Consider the following 15,074-nt stretch of genomic DNA (forward strand, 5'->3'; position numbering starts at 1 on the left):
CCACACAGCTGGCATGGCTCGGGTCAGGATTGACCGACACACTCCTGACCGGTCGTCCAGTTCCCGCTGGAAAGTCCCTGTTGTCGGGAACCCCAGAGCAGTCAGCACCTGTGTGGGCAGGACAACCCCTGACTCCGCGCTGTGTTGTGCTCTATGGCCGGTTGCAGCTCTACCCACAGCTCCAGTAATTCTGGCCTCAGTAAATGAAAACAACTCATGAGCCAGTTGTCGTTATTTGCGAATAGGTTCTCTAAACTCTCTCACACCTAATATTACCATTTGTGAGATCTTCTAACAAAGCCAAGGCTGCCATTGTTAATACCATTTTCTTCATCACTTTGCACATGCTTTTATATCCATCCATGGTTACAAACACGTGTGTGTTAATTGTGCATTAATGTGTCTCTGATGTGCACATCCTCCGTTACTCACATTATTGACAGTTCCTCAGTGTCGCCTCTTCATGTTGCCAAAGGAACAACAGCTGTGGAAACCAGCGTACGCCAGCCATGATTTTGGCAGAGTTCACCGCCCATTTCCATGGTCAATTCACTTTTGATACATCTGAATGCTGACGTTGACGTGGGCGCACGCAACTTTGTTACATGTGGCCCCTGGTCTTGACCCAAATATTCCAAGCAATTTTAGGCCGATTTCTGAGCTTTCTTTTTTATCCAAGGTATTAGAAAAGATAAGATTGATCTGACTCTGTCCTTTTTAAAACAAAACAATACTTTTGAAAAATTACAGTCAGATAGAGAGCCTTTATTGTCTGATAAGGGAAATTCATTTTCACACTCTGTCACGAGCAATATATAAAGTAACATATAAACACTGAGCCACATGAATACACAATCAAAAACAGAAACATCACCAACACTGAGACAAAATGCAACCACGCACTAAGCAACATATATACACACCAGACAGCCAGACACTTGGGACACACTCAGGAGGGCTGGGTCCACACAGGGCTATTGGGGGAGGTTGTTGAGTGTGGAGATGGCAGACGAGACAAAGTTTTTGTTGAAGCGAGCCCATCGCCATCTCAGAGTCCTTTACCTGTGACCAGATAGCAGCAGTGGGAAGTATGGGTGGAGAGGGTGAGTGGGGTCCTTTGTTATTGTCCGTGGCAGGCGTGTGACTGCTCTGAGCAGCTCGGTGAGATTGAGTGTGGGATAATTTGTGATTTTCAGGGTTCAGTGAATACCTCAGCACAGAGACAGCTCTTAAGGGTGACTAATGACCTACTCTGTGGAGCGGATGACAGAAAATGCTCCATCTAAATTCTTTTAGACCACAGCGCAGCCTTCGACACCACAAACAACCATTGCCTGTCACACTGTGTTGGCATCTCTGGTCGTAGAAGAGAATAGAAATATACTTTATTCATTCCCTGGGGAAATTCAAGATTAAGTTAAGTGGCGAGCCAGCCAGGAGTCGAACCTAGAATATTCTCAACCGTAGTCATACGTTATCCTGGCCGTGTCCTGCTCTTGATCAGTTCCACTTCTACACATTAAACAGACAATTCACTGTTTCCATTGGTAGCTCCTCCTCCACACATGCAAATATTACATGTGGGGTTCCTTGGGGTTCAGTTTAGGTCCACTTCTCTTCAGTCTTTATGTGTTCCCGCTGGGAAATTATCCAAAGATACAACAACTCCTTCCATTGCTACGCTGATGACACACAGATCTACCTCCCCCTCAATTCTCAAAGTCAGACTGACATCATCCGAATAAAAAGTTCAGAACTTCCTTCAGCAGATAGAGACAAGACATAAGTCTTACTCTGTGGCGCTCCACATCATACCGCTGCTATCGCCTCGACCACCTCTCCTCCTATATCACACCATACTGTATGTGAAGGACCTGGGTATTTTATGTTTCTTCAGCAGCCATTTCACAGCCATGGGGAAAAAGCTGTGCATGAGTCAGTTGCTGCGGGCCAATCTTGAGTTCAAGTCTACCTGAGGGGTGAGTGTTGGTGAAAATAACACTAACGGTCAGAAAGTACATGAAAACTAACTAGATTATTACAGTGCACCAGTGTAGTATATTGTCCTCCAAAGTTAGTCTAAGCTGTTAGCTGTCAGAGTCTTTTTGTCTATATAAGGAGAGTGTTGGAGTTGAATGGTGGTGGATTCTGCAATTGGCGTCTGAAGCTCCCTCAGTTTTTGACATTATTCTTTCATGCAATGAACCCTTTTAATATGTAAGAGAAGAAAAAAAAGTAGAAGTAGAAAAATAGATGGTTCAAGAATATTAAATGGTCAAAATTTTAGCATTAATAAAATATTAATTTAATGTCCGTTCTGAAAATTTGAGAAATGGGAAAAATAAAGTAAATTCAAACTTAGATTTATCATTAATCTGAAAAAATCCTGGTTTTATTTATATGTATGCAAAACAGAGACAGAGTTAACATGGACCCATAAGCTGGATGTGACAATTTATACATCTGGAGTCGGAAGCTAAATTAACAAATGGAACATTTCCTGTGTGTGCGCCAAAATCACTTGTCCAGCAAGAAAAACTAACCAAGGCATAAAAGCAAATAAAATGAATAATAAGGGAACAAACTGAGTAGCTGGAGACACACAAGCTGATGACAGCCGAGGACAGGAAATCAAACCCTCGTCTAGTAGCTCTCAGGTTGTACTTCGGTTGTTCTAAGATGAGTCTTAGAATGCTAATCCTTACCTATATTTAAGGAACCCCTGCTCCGCTGGTCTGTGTTTTGCAGAAATCACTAGAATCTCCTCATGTTTTACCTGAGACTGACCTGGGAACGGAAGATCAGAGGAACTTCTAGCTGGTTTTGCATTTAGTTTTATCAGATGTTCTTTGAAAGAAGCCAAGATCACTAAGTTGTTGGTTGCTCTAGATCCATGAAAACACAATAGTGTTTGCAGCTTTCCAATTTTTGTACAGGTCCTTCAAATGGACTTGTCCAGCTTCTTAACAATTTTATGGGGATGTTAATATTCTCGCATTTGAATTCAGCCCAGATTTTTCCCACCCTGGCCCTCCGCCTCTCACCCAGAGCAATTCCAGCAAAGAAGATGGTCCAGTCTCTCTCTAGGACTTACCTAGTATCTAGTTGATAGCACCCAACCTCTTCCACAAGCTCCAACTCCTTCCTGATCAGAGAGCTGACATTCCAAGTTCCAAGAACCAGCTTCCATAACTGAGGATCAGACCGTGAAGGCTCTCGCCTTGGTCTACTGCCCGATCCACACTGCAATGGACCCTTCATGCTCCTCCTGCAGGTGGTGAGCCCACAGGGATGCGAGGCCATGTCTCCAGTTCAGGGTCCACGGATTCTTGCTGTGTTTTGGCATTCAGAGTCTTCTGAATCTTTCTTTGCCTGGCACTTTGCCTAGGACCAATCTGCCTTGAGGACCCTACCAGGGACAAAATGCCCATGACAGCATAGCCCCTGGCGTCAAACTCCACCACCACGGTAAGGTGACATGTCAAGAATGAGGTATAATCAAGGGTTTTGTTGCTTTAATTGAGTCTGACATGTCGGCAGAAAATGTTTCCGGTTATAACTCATAGAGAACCAATGTGGTGAAACAGGTTTATGGTGAGCTTTAAGATGACTGGAAACGTTCCTCTGCGCGTGATATAAAAGAAAATGAAAGGAGATTCTTACATGGCTGAACAGCACTCAGATGCCATTACAGGATAGGAGATCTCTGCTGGAAAACACGTATCTGGACGATTTTAAGAAGAAAAGTGAAGAGACTGTTTATTGGTGAGTCCTGCTATTGACACTACTTCGGTTACAAATGGATGAGAGAGCTCTTCTTGAAAGTTATCTGAGCTGCCATGTGTGTTCAGAGACTTTCAGAGATCCTGTGTCTCTGAGCTGCAACCACAACTTCTGTTCAAGCTGCCTGCTGAAATTCTGGGATCAAGCTAAAAACAAAAACTGCCCTATTTGTAAAAGAATATCCTCAAAAGATCGTCCTGTAGTGAACTTTACACTGAAGGAACTGTCTGACTCCTTTGCTGGAAGACAGAAATCTGGATCATCTGAGACAGAAAAGGGAAAAGAGAAGTCATTAATGGTGGTTTGTAGTAAACACAAAGAAGAGCCTAAACTGTTCTGTGAGAATGAGCAGAGAGTTGTTTGTCCTGTCTGTGAGTTTTCTCTCCACCACAATCACAAAGTGGTTCCTATAGAACAAGCAGTCAGTGACATGAAGGAGCAGCTGAAATCTGACTTAAAGTCTCTGGAGGACAAGAGGAATAAATACAAACAAGTGGAGGAAACATACAATGAGGTGATTCGACACTCCAAGAAGCAGCTGCTGTCCACAAAGAGGCAGATGAGAGCAGAGTTCAACAAGCTCCACCAGTTTCCTGAAAGAGGAAGAGGAGTCCAGACTGGCAGCTCTGAGGGAGGAAGAGGAGCAGAAGGGGAAGACTGTGAGCAGAGAGATGAAGAGGATTCAGGAGCAGATCTCCTCTCTGTCAGGCAGTATCTCTGCTGTTGAAAAAGAACCCTGCAGAAACACCAGGTGCCATTCCTCAGCAGTTATAAAGCCACTCAGACCAGAGCCAGAGCCCAGTGCTCACTGTCAGATCCACAGCTGGTCTCAGGAGCCCTGATAGATGTTGGCCAAACACCTGGGCAACCTGGCCTTCAGAGTCTGGGAGAAGATGGAGGAGAAGGTCCACTTCAGTCCTGTCATTCTGGACCCAAACACTGCAAATCCCTGGCTCCATCTGTCTGGACATTTGACCAGTGTGAAGAATGGAGAAACAAAGCACCAGCTTCCTCACAATTCAGAGAGAAACACTAAGTATGCCATTGTTCTGGGCTCTGAGGGCTTCAGCTCAGGGAAACACAGCTGGGAGGTGGAGGTGGGAGATCATCCTACTTGGAATGTTGGTTTAGCTAAAGAGTCAGTTGACAGGAAGGGAGAGTGTCCTCCTTTGCCAAAATATGGAGTCTTGTGTTTAAAACATCGTGATGGAACATATGTTAATGTTGTTGGTCAGACTTTGACAGTGAAGAAGAGTCTCCAGAGGATCAGAGTCCAGCTGGACTATGACAGGGGGGAGGTGTCCTTCTACAACTCTGAAGGCATGACTCTCATCTACACTCACAGAGACACTTTCACTGAGAAACTCTTCCCATATTTCAGTGTTGGAAAAGCTGGTGCTGCCAAAATCTCGGATATCAAAATCAGAAAGTGAGATTTCTCTGTGATGTTCAGAGATGTTTGTTTTTTCTGTGACAATCATTCGAGGTTCATTTCCCTGTAAAGTCATCATCACACAACAATGATAGTTTCCACTAAAAGATGATGCTAATGGAAGGTGGTTTGAAATATTCATTCCCATGACTGAATTTCATTCATGGCCCTTTGCTTCCATCTAGTGGATGTATGGTGCTGCTACAGAAAAAAAGTGACAGTTTTCCACTAACAGAGCTCTGCTAGTTGTGCCACACTCTTTGCTGAGTTGTGCAATTTCTATCAACACTTGGTCCAGTTCTAATCAAGGGGTTGCTAAATGAGTTCAGTGGCTTCTCTGTGCATGATATCACGGCTACCAGGTGGTTTTTGTATATCTAATCCAGAGGAAACACTTTTGGTTCATTAGAAAACAGTAATGGAAGTCAACGGGACACTTTTGTCCATGGAGGTTACAAGTAAAATGCAATCAAGTCAACATTTTAGGCAATTTTGGTCATACACAACACTGATTGTTACTCAACATTAGTTTGATGGAAAATTACATTTTTTTTTCCTAACAACAGTGACTTTGAATAATTAAATCATCATTTAAAGGGTTAAAATCCCTCAAAATGGTAGAGTTTTTGTAAAATGCTGAAGTGGTTTAAGGTATTTATGCAGAAAGTTTTCAATCATCTTCTTTAAAATAGCTGTTCCTAGTGTGAGAGGGCAACAAAACATGTTTAATTTAATTATGTGTGTTGATGGAACTATGTGCGAAAACATGATGATGATGATGATGATGGTGGTTCATTTACTCTCAAGTTTGTAGACTTTCACAGAGACTAGAATCACTGTGATTCTGTAAACATGAATTATATATAAATAGATTCACTGATCTGTTCTTATTTTAGATAATAAAGTTCTACTTTGAAACAAACTTTTCTCTTATGCTGAAATATTTGTTTTTATTCCTGTTTTCCTCTCTAAATGTTGTGTTAAAGAGGTGTCACTGGTCAGATTTTGTGAAGTTCACGTGTTTATGCATTCAGGTCACATGCGAGTTATCAAGCATGTCATAGTCCAGCCACTCCTCAAGAAGCCTGGTCTTGACCCAAATATTCTAAACAATTTTAGGCCAGTTTCTAAGCTTTCTTTTTTTATCCAATGTGTTAGAAAAAAAAGAGTTTTTAATCAACTCCTCCTCGAACTGTTACCTTATCATGGTGGAGGAGTTTGAGTGCTCCAATGACCCTAGGGGCTATACTGTCCAGGGAATTTTGCCCCTGGTAGGGTACCCCAAGGCAGACTGGTCTGAGGCGAACGGTCAGATGAAAAATGTTACTGAAGTGCCTGAATGATGAAAACCCACTTCTTTGCTGGTGTTGCTCTGGCTGAGAGGTGGAGGGCCAGGGTGGGATTTTTGCTCGCCCCAAGCCTGTATGTTAGATGTCTCCTGGATGAATCAAGGGGTTGCTTACTATGCCTTCAGGTTGGGGACCGGGTCCTGACTGTTGTTTGCACTTATGCGCCAAACTGCCGTTCAGAGTACCCACCCTTTTCGGAGGCCCTGGTCTGACGCTGGACTGTGTCCTGACTGAGGACACCATTGTACCTTCTAGGGGACTTCAGCACTCACGTGGGCAATGACAGCATGTCCTGGACAGGCGTGATTGGCCTGCTTGATCTTAACCCAAGTTGTGTTCAGTTATTGTTCTTCTGTGCAAGTCACAGTTTGTCCGTAATTAACACCATGTGTTCGAACATAAGGTTGCTCATCTGTGCTCTTGGCACTATGACAGCCTAGTAGGTCGCAGGTTGATGATTTACTTTGTAGTCGTATCATCTGACCTGTGACTGTATGTTCTGGACACTCGGCTGAAGAGAAGAAGAGAGGAGCAGAGCTGTCAACTGATCACCACCTGGTGGTAAGTTGGATCAGATGGCAGACCTGGTAGGCCCAGAAAAAAAAGTGATGGTCTGCTGGGAAGGCCAGCATCTTGACCATCTTGACAGAAGAACCTGTCAAGATGGTCTTTAACTCCTACCTCCAACAGAGCTTCAACTGCATCCCGGCGACAGTGGGGGACATGGAGTCTGAATGGGCCATGTTCCACTCCACCATTGTTGAGGCGGCTGTTTTTCAGTTGTGGCTGCAAGGTCGCTGGTGCTGGTCATGGCGGTAACACTCGAACACGCTGGTGGACACCACAGGTGAGGGGAGCTGTCAAGTGGAAGAAGGAGGCTTACAGGGCATGGTTGGTCTGTGGGTCCCCAGAAGCTGCTGTCCGGTACCAGATGGCTAAGCGTGCTGCAGCTGGAGCAACTGGATGAATTGGCAAAAATCTTAAGGTATGCCAGCATCGAGAGGGTGTAGTCAATCTGTAATCTCTACATTCCAATTTAAGATTATCCCATCTGGAACAAAATAGCTAGGGATTAGATTATGCTCCGATCTAGAAAATATCATCTCTATTAACACAGCTCCCTTAATTAAAAAAAATAAGACACATCTAGACAAATGGAAACTAATAAACCTCACTCTGTGGGGGAATATCAATATTATAAAGATGGCAGTCGCTCCACAATTTAATTACATCAATGTGATGATACCAGTAACCATTTCTGACGGGATCTTCAAACAACATATTGAAGCCCAGAATTGCTTTGAGGAAACTCTCTCCTCAAGAGATATTGGGGGACTGGCTCTTCCCAATATGGAACTATATAGCACAGCATTTGAAATGAACAAGCTAACACATCACTGGACAGATTATGGGTCGAGCCCTAGTTGGGTGAAAATTGAGAAGGAACTTGCTTTCCCGTTTAATATTGTGGAATTATTATCATAGAATAAAAAAGACACACAGACTGAAGTAGAAAACCTAATCCTACAACACTCTGGCAGATCTTGGGGATGTGACAGAACAAGCAGGGTTATTTCTCTATATGGAATATAGAGGATATATATATATATATATATATACAATATATATAGGAAAAAAAGACATGTTTTTGGGGCACATGGTTTGTTGTTTTTGGGGCACGTGTTGTCAATGACCAGTCATTTATCTCATTTCAGGACCTCAAGGAACAGTATAATTTAACAGATAAAGGGGATTTCTGGAAGTATTTACAGTTAAGGAGTAGTATGAGGTCTACTTTTGGGTTACACTGCGCAAAGGAAGGAGAAAATAAGGTTCAAGAATCTCTCAACTGTCGTCATACTCTGCCTTGCTATTATATAGAAAAATGTCAAATATTCAAACAAAAATGTGTGAAAGATTAAGACTAATATAGCCAAAATATCTCGGTGGTGAGATTAGTGAAGATGTCTGGCAGGAAATAATCTCACATATAGGCTGGGCTAGGATGCAAGGAGTAAGTTCATCACTATAAGATCGTACACAGATGTGTTTTTTACATCATCAAAATTGTTTAAAATGGGTTTAATTCAGGACAATAAATGCTGCCTTTAAGTTGTAAGAGGAGTGTTCAATTCATTTTTTTAATATATATATATATATATATATATATATATATATATATATATATATATGTATTAATGTTGTATTTTAATTTTTTCTGATTAACCCTTTTTTGTTTCCCTTTATCCATCCTATCCATTTCTCCTTTCACTTTCTTAACGGACTTTTAATTTGTCCATACCAAATCTGTGACACCTGGAAGAGAGGGTTCGATTGATAGTTGAACCTCAGATTGAGGAGGAACAATGTGGTTTTTGTCCTGGCTGTGAAATCATGGACCATCTCTTTACCCTCACTAGGGTGCTGGAGAGGAGATGGGAGTTTGACCAGTCCACATGTGTTTTGTGGATTTGGAGAAGGCCTACGACAGTGTCCCTAGAGGCATCCTCTGGGGGGTACTCCGGGAGTATGGGGTGGATGGCCCCTTGTCCTTTGTCGTGGTGAAGACAACCTCCCAACCCTCACCGGGTTGGGAGGTTTGTATGGTTTGTATGGTTTGTATGGTCATGAACTTTGGGTAATGATTGAAACAAGATTGTTTATACAAGCGGTCGAGATGAGTTTCCTTCGCAGGGTGGCCAGGCCTCAGCCTTAGAGATAGGGTAATGAACTCGATTATGTGGGAGGAGCTCAGAGTTGAACCGCTGCTCCTCCACATGGAGAGGAATCAGTTGAGGTGGTTTGGGTATCTGGTGAGGATGCCTTCTGGACGCCTCCCTTTAGAGGTGTTCCTGACAGGTCCCAATGGATGGAGGCCTCAGGGTCAACTCAGGACATGTAGGGCTTATGGCTCGTCTGGTCCGGAGCGCCTGGGGATTCCTTAGGAGGAGCTAGTGGAAATGGCCAGGGAGAGGGCTGTCTGGACCTCCCTGCTCAGGTTGCTGCCGCCGCAGTAGACAACAACAATGTTTTAAATCAGATTCTGTCCTTCTTAAACCAAAACAATATGTTTGAAAATTTCCAGTCAGGGCTCCGTGAACACCACAGCACAGAGACAGCTCTTTTAAGGCTGACTAATGATCTGTACGCTGCGGATGACGGCAAATGCTCCACCTTAATTCTTTTAGACGTCAGCACAGCCTTCGACACTGTCAATCACAAAATTCTCCTCCATCGCCTGTCACATTGGGTTGGCATCTCCGGTCCTGTCCTCGATTAACTACGGAGAATTTACTGTTTCCATTGGTAGCTCCTCCTCCACACTTGCAATTATTACATGTGGGGTTCCTCAGGGTTCAGTTTAGGTCCACTTTTCTTCGGTCTGTACACGCTTCTATGGAGAAAATTTCTCCAAAGACACAACATCTCCTTCCATTCCTACGCCGATGACACATAGATCTACCTCTCCCTCACTTCTCAGAGTCAGACTGACATCATCCGAATAAAAAACGGTTGTAAGAAATCAAAGACTGGTTGGCTCAGAACTTCCTTCAGCAGATGAGGACAAGACAGAAGTCTTACTCTTTGGCCCTCCACCTCATACCACTTCTACCAGCCAGAACCTCAACCACCTCTCCTCCTATATGATACTATATGTGAATAACCTGGGTATTTTATCCAACAGTAATTTAAGTTTTAAGAGGCATGTAAATTCACTTCAGAACCACTTCAAAAATCAGGCATTTCCTATCAACCTCTGACCTAGTTATTCATATGATTCAGGCTGAAGTACTACAACTCCTGCTACTCGGGTATTACCCAGACCACCATCTCCAACGAGTCCAAAACGCTACCACCCGTTCTTAACACAATCAAAGAAGCGAGACCACATCACTCCCATTCTTGCAACATTAAACTGTCTCTCCGTTCATTTCAGGTTATGCATTAAAATTCTTGATTTATAAATCCCTCAATGATCTCGCCCCTTCATATATCTCTGAGCTTCTCACCTTACACCAACATCAGAACCCTCATATCCTCCAACCATGGTATGTTGGCTAGCAGGGTACCAAACCTTTTCTGTTGCAGCTCCTCAGTTCTGGAACCAGAAGCTATTAGAAGCTCTGACTCTGTTGAGGCTTGTAAAAAGCACCTTAACACCCATTTTTACTCCTTGGCTTTTAATAGCATTTGATTTATTATTTCATCCGATGACCCGAGGTGTTAATAACTTTATTTTTTTTAATAAGATGATGTTGATCCGTATTTCACATGTTTTATAGGACATGTTGTCTGTGAAGCACTTTGGTGCAAATGCTCATTGCTTTTAAAGTGTCAGTTTCTACCAGCTACACTGACTCGCAGAAGTTTAATTTCTGTGAAACTATTAATGTTTAACAGTCAATATGATTGTTTTTTTGTTTTTTTTCTCTAAATGTTGAAAATTTAAGGTTTTGGGAACTTGCAAATATGTTAAAAAAATCTTAAATATATCAGTAAATATCTTATAGTACAAGCTAAACTCACATTATTTGACATTTAAAGTTAACTTTTACACACTCAGAGATTCTGGTTAAAATGAGAGAAAGTGCCCCATACTGCAGCTGGAACTGAAGGTTTAGAAGACGAGAATCAAAAGAGAGTCAGATTTTAAGACACACGATTAAACAAGGAAACAGGAAATGAGAAGACACCATGTCACCGCCTGCTGCAACAGCTTTACTGACAGGAAATAAATCTAATAATAGAAATTGAAAGTATATTGAGACTGAGCACAGGCGCCATTACAGGGTGTACGATCTCTGCTGGAAAACAATGTATTTGACTTTAAGAGGAAAAGTGAAAAGACTGTACATTGGTGAGTCCTGCTGTTGAAACTACTTCAGTTACAAATGGCTGAGAAAGTTGCTCTTCTTGAAAGTTATCTGAGCTGCCATGTGTGTTCAGAGACTTTCAGAGATCCTGTGTCTCTGAGCTGCAACCACAACTTCTGTTCAAGCTGCCTGCAGAAATTCTGGGAACAAGCTAAAAACAAAAACTGTCCTATTTGCAAAAGAAAATCCTCAAAAGATCATCCTTTGGTGAACTTTACACTGAAGGAACTGTCTGACTCTTTTGCTGGAAGACAGAAATCTGGATCATCTGAGACAGAAAAGGGAAAAGAGAAGTCATTAATGGAGGTTTGTAGTAAACACAAAGAAGAAGAGCCTAAACTGTTCTGTGTGGATGAGCAGAGAGTTGTGTGTTCTGTCTGTGACTCTTCTCTCCATCCCAATCACAAAGCGGTCCCTATAGAACAAGCAGTCAGTGACCTGAAGGAGCAGCTGAAATCTGACTTAAAGTCTCTGGAGGACAAGAGGAATAAATACAAACAAGTGGAGGAAACATACAATGAGGTGATTGAACACTCCAAGAAGCAGCTGCTGTCCACAGAGAGGCAGATCAGAGCAGAGTTCAACAAGCTCCACCAGTTCCTGAAAGAGGAAGAGGAGTCCAGACTGGCAGCTCTGAGGGAGGAAGAGGAGCAGAAGGGAAGACTGTGAGCAGAGAGATGAAGAGGATTCAGGAGCAGATCTCCTCTCTGTCAGACAGTATCTCTGCTGTTGAAGAAGAGCTGCAGAAACACCAGGTGCCATTCCTCAGCAGTTATAAAGCCACTCAGACCAGAGCCAGAGCCCAGTGCTCACTGTCAGATCCACAGCTGGTCTCAGGAGCCCTGATAGATGTGGCCAAACACCTGGGCAACCTGGCCTTCAGAGTCTGGGAGAAGATGGAGGAGAAGGTCCACTTCAGTCCTGTCCTTCTGGACCCAAACACTGCAAACATCAGTCTCTATCTGTCTGATGATCTGACCAGTGTGAGATGTGGAGACACAAAGCAGCAGCTTCCTGACAATCCAGAGAGACTGACTAAGTATAACAGTGTTCTAGGCTCTGAGGCCTTCAGCTCAGGGAAACACAGCTGGGACGTGGAGGTGGGAGATCATCCTGACTGGAATGTTGGTTTAGCTAAAGAGTCAGTTGACAGGAATGAAAAGGTACTAGTTTCACCACAATATGGAGTCTGGTGTTTGTTGCATCGTGATGGAAAGTACACTAATGGTGCTGGTCAGACAGTGATAGTGAAGACGAGTCTCCAGAGGATCAGAGTCCAGTTGGACTATGACAGGGGGGAGGTGTCCTTCTACAACTCTGAAGACATGACTCACATCTACACTCACAGAGACACTTTCACTGAGAAACTCTTCCCATATTTTAATATTGCAAAAGCTGGTGCTGCCAAAACCTCTGTTATCAAAATCATAAAGTGAGATTTCTCTGTGATGTTCATGTTTAATGGATTATAACAGAATATAGTGTCGTGTTGTTCAGTAAATACTCTGATCATACTGTAGTCTGAATGATGCTCTCTTGGCTTCTAACAAACATGCTCAGTGTGTCCAGTCACTTCTTCTCATGTAATTAACGTCTTGTAATTAGGTCATAAACAGAGTGTGTGGCGTTTTTGTGATAATGTCTCTAAAAGACCCAGCATTAAATACTAGAAATACAACTGTCCAAATGTGTTTTTGGACAATATTTGCTTGTTGCTCATTTTCATGTGTTGTTTAAAAAAAAAAAAAAAAAGGATTGTAAATGCGAGGGAAAACTGAAATAAAACACAACTAAAACTAACTATGCCTTTTTCCTCAAATCTCTCCAGCTTAATTTCATACGTGGTCCTTTGCTGCCATCTAGCGAGTATATGGTGGTACTACAGAAAACAAACAGCACCGCCACACTATTTTGTCATTTGTGTCACTAAATTTACGTGTAGTACACTTATAATTATAGATGCTATAATGTGTCCAACAATAGAATTTGATGGTGTACAGGTTAAATAAAATGTTGAGACATTCAATCATGTTCACCTCCTCAAGTGGGAATCATTAGTATTTTGTTTCCAGATTCAATCCCAAAACCCAGTGTTGCTCCACATTATGTGAGCTTTGTGGTATTTTTATAAACTCACGGTCCAGATCTAATCAAGGTGTTGTTTGTGGAAATACTTTTAAGCAGCACTGTAGTTGTGGTTTTGTAGAGGTGTTTGCTTTTTGCCTCCTTCCTGTCACACAGTTTCTGGCCTAACTCCAGTGTTCGTACCGGTGTTTGGACAAAGTTGAATCTCCAGCCCGAAGTCCATTTGTTTCCTAACCCGCAGTTCACATTTTAACCACAGAGTGTCAGTGTTTATGAACAGGTGCCTCATCAGAACTCCATCAGCCTGACGCTCCAGGTCTGTCACCATCAACATCTCTTAAGATCTTTTCAATGTTTGTAACTTTGTGACTTAGTTATAAAAATCTATGTAACGCTCTCAAAACGTTCAACGTTTTCATTTGAACAAAGAAGAAGCGGTTAAATTGGTTTAACTCGGGTTTTATTTAGTGTTCAGTGTTTGGCGTCGGCATCAATAGCGCTGACGAAGAAAGCAGCTGTTGTTCCTGATGCTAATGCTGCAGCCTCGCTTCGTGCGTCTCTTGACCTCTGTGTGAATGTCTCAGTGTGTCACCAGCAGCGATGACAAATGTCTTTGTTCAACGCTCGGTTGCGCACGCAGAAAAACGAGTGTAGAATGGATGGAGCGAGACACGGTCCCTGTCCTTTACGCACACATCCATCCAGTGACCAGAGTCCAATTTTCAATACAGTTCAATTCTTTATTTGAAAATGCACAACGTACATTAATCAACATTTTGGCATCTAAATTCGCCCAAGTTAGCGGAAATAGGCTACTTTACATCGGCAGTCCCTTTGCCAGGTGTTTTATGGCAGTTCAGAAACAGTAAAAACGGCAAATAAAACTTATACACAATAACATATATCATTGATAGAAAAGACAAAACATCTGTGCCATAACAGTGGCACAGATGTCACATATTTAGGTGATAACGAGCATTAGCTTTAAAGGGGTGATACGATGAAGACTCTCGGACAGATTGTGGCACTGAATTCCAATGATGTGATGCTCTGTATGAGAAGACAGCCTGGCTGAATGCAGTTTTTCTCATGGGGATTGTGCAGTCTATTTTTGCTACGAATCTGGAGGTTCTTATAGTCGTCAAATTAAAATTCATAAAACCAGATAGTGAAGGAGAAGCAGAACCGTGCATGATCTTGTAAACAGATGTTTTTCAAAATAATAAGGTTTTCCCAACTCAGTTTATACTTTTTTGGAATATGACAGCGATGGAAGTTTTATTTATTTATTTTTTATCTAATGTGTTGAATGCTTGTTTGTCTAATGTTTCCATTGGTTTTATTACAGTAGAATATGCATTAGACCAGCTTATGAGCATTAAGTATAACTTTGCTGCTTCAATTGACAAGACATTCCTGATGTGAAATTTGACAGACTAAACTTTACTTTGTTGCTGACTTGTTTTATGTGGTTATGTTCTGAAGCTGAGATTTGAATCCATATGTGGTACTAAATATTTTATTCTGTAGTAACTTGCAGTTTCTCTCTGA

General features: G+C 42.3%; 1 long non-coding RNA gene and 1 pseudogene across 1 annotated transcript in view; one reads left to right on the forward strand and one right to left on the reverse strand.

Annotated features, from left to right (window-relative positions):
- The window catches only part of LOC125012320, an 18,796-nt gene continuing 3,722 nt past the window's right edge, over nucleotides 1-15,074 (reverse strand). Inside the window, exon 3 of the long non-coding RNA XR_007113270.1 lies at nucleotides 1-108. This is a non-coding gene — a long non-coding RNA (uncharacterized LOC125012320). The remainder of the gene's footprint in view (nucleotides 109-15,074) is intronic.
- LOC125012319 lies at nucleotides 11,337-13,207 on the forward strand (annotated as a pseudogene).

The sequence above is a fragment of the Mugil cephalus genome, chromosome 8 (genome assembly GCF_022458985.1).
Source record: "Mugil cephalus isolate CIBA_MC_2020 chromosome 8, CIBA_Mcephalus_1.1, whole genome shotgun sequence".
In the NCBI taxonomy this organism is placed as follows: Eukaryota; Metazoa; Chordata; class Actinopteri; order Mugiliformes; family Mugilidae; genus Mugil; species Mugil cephalus.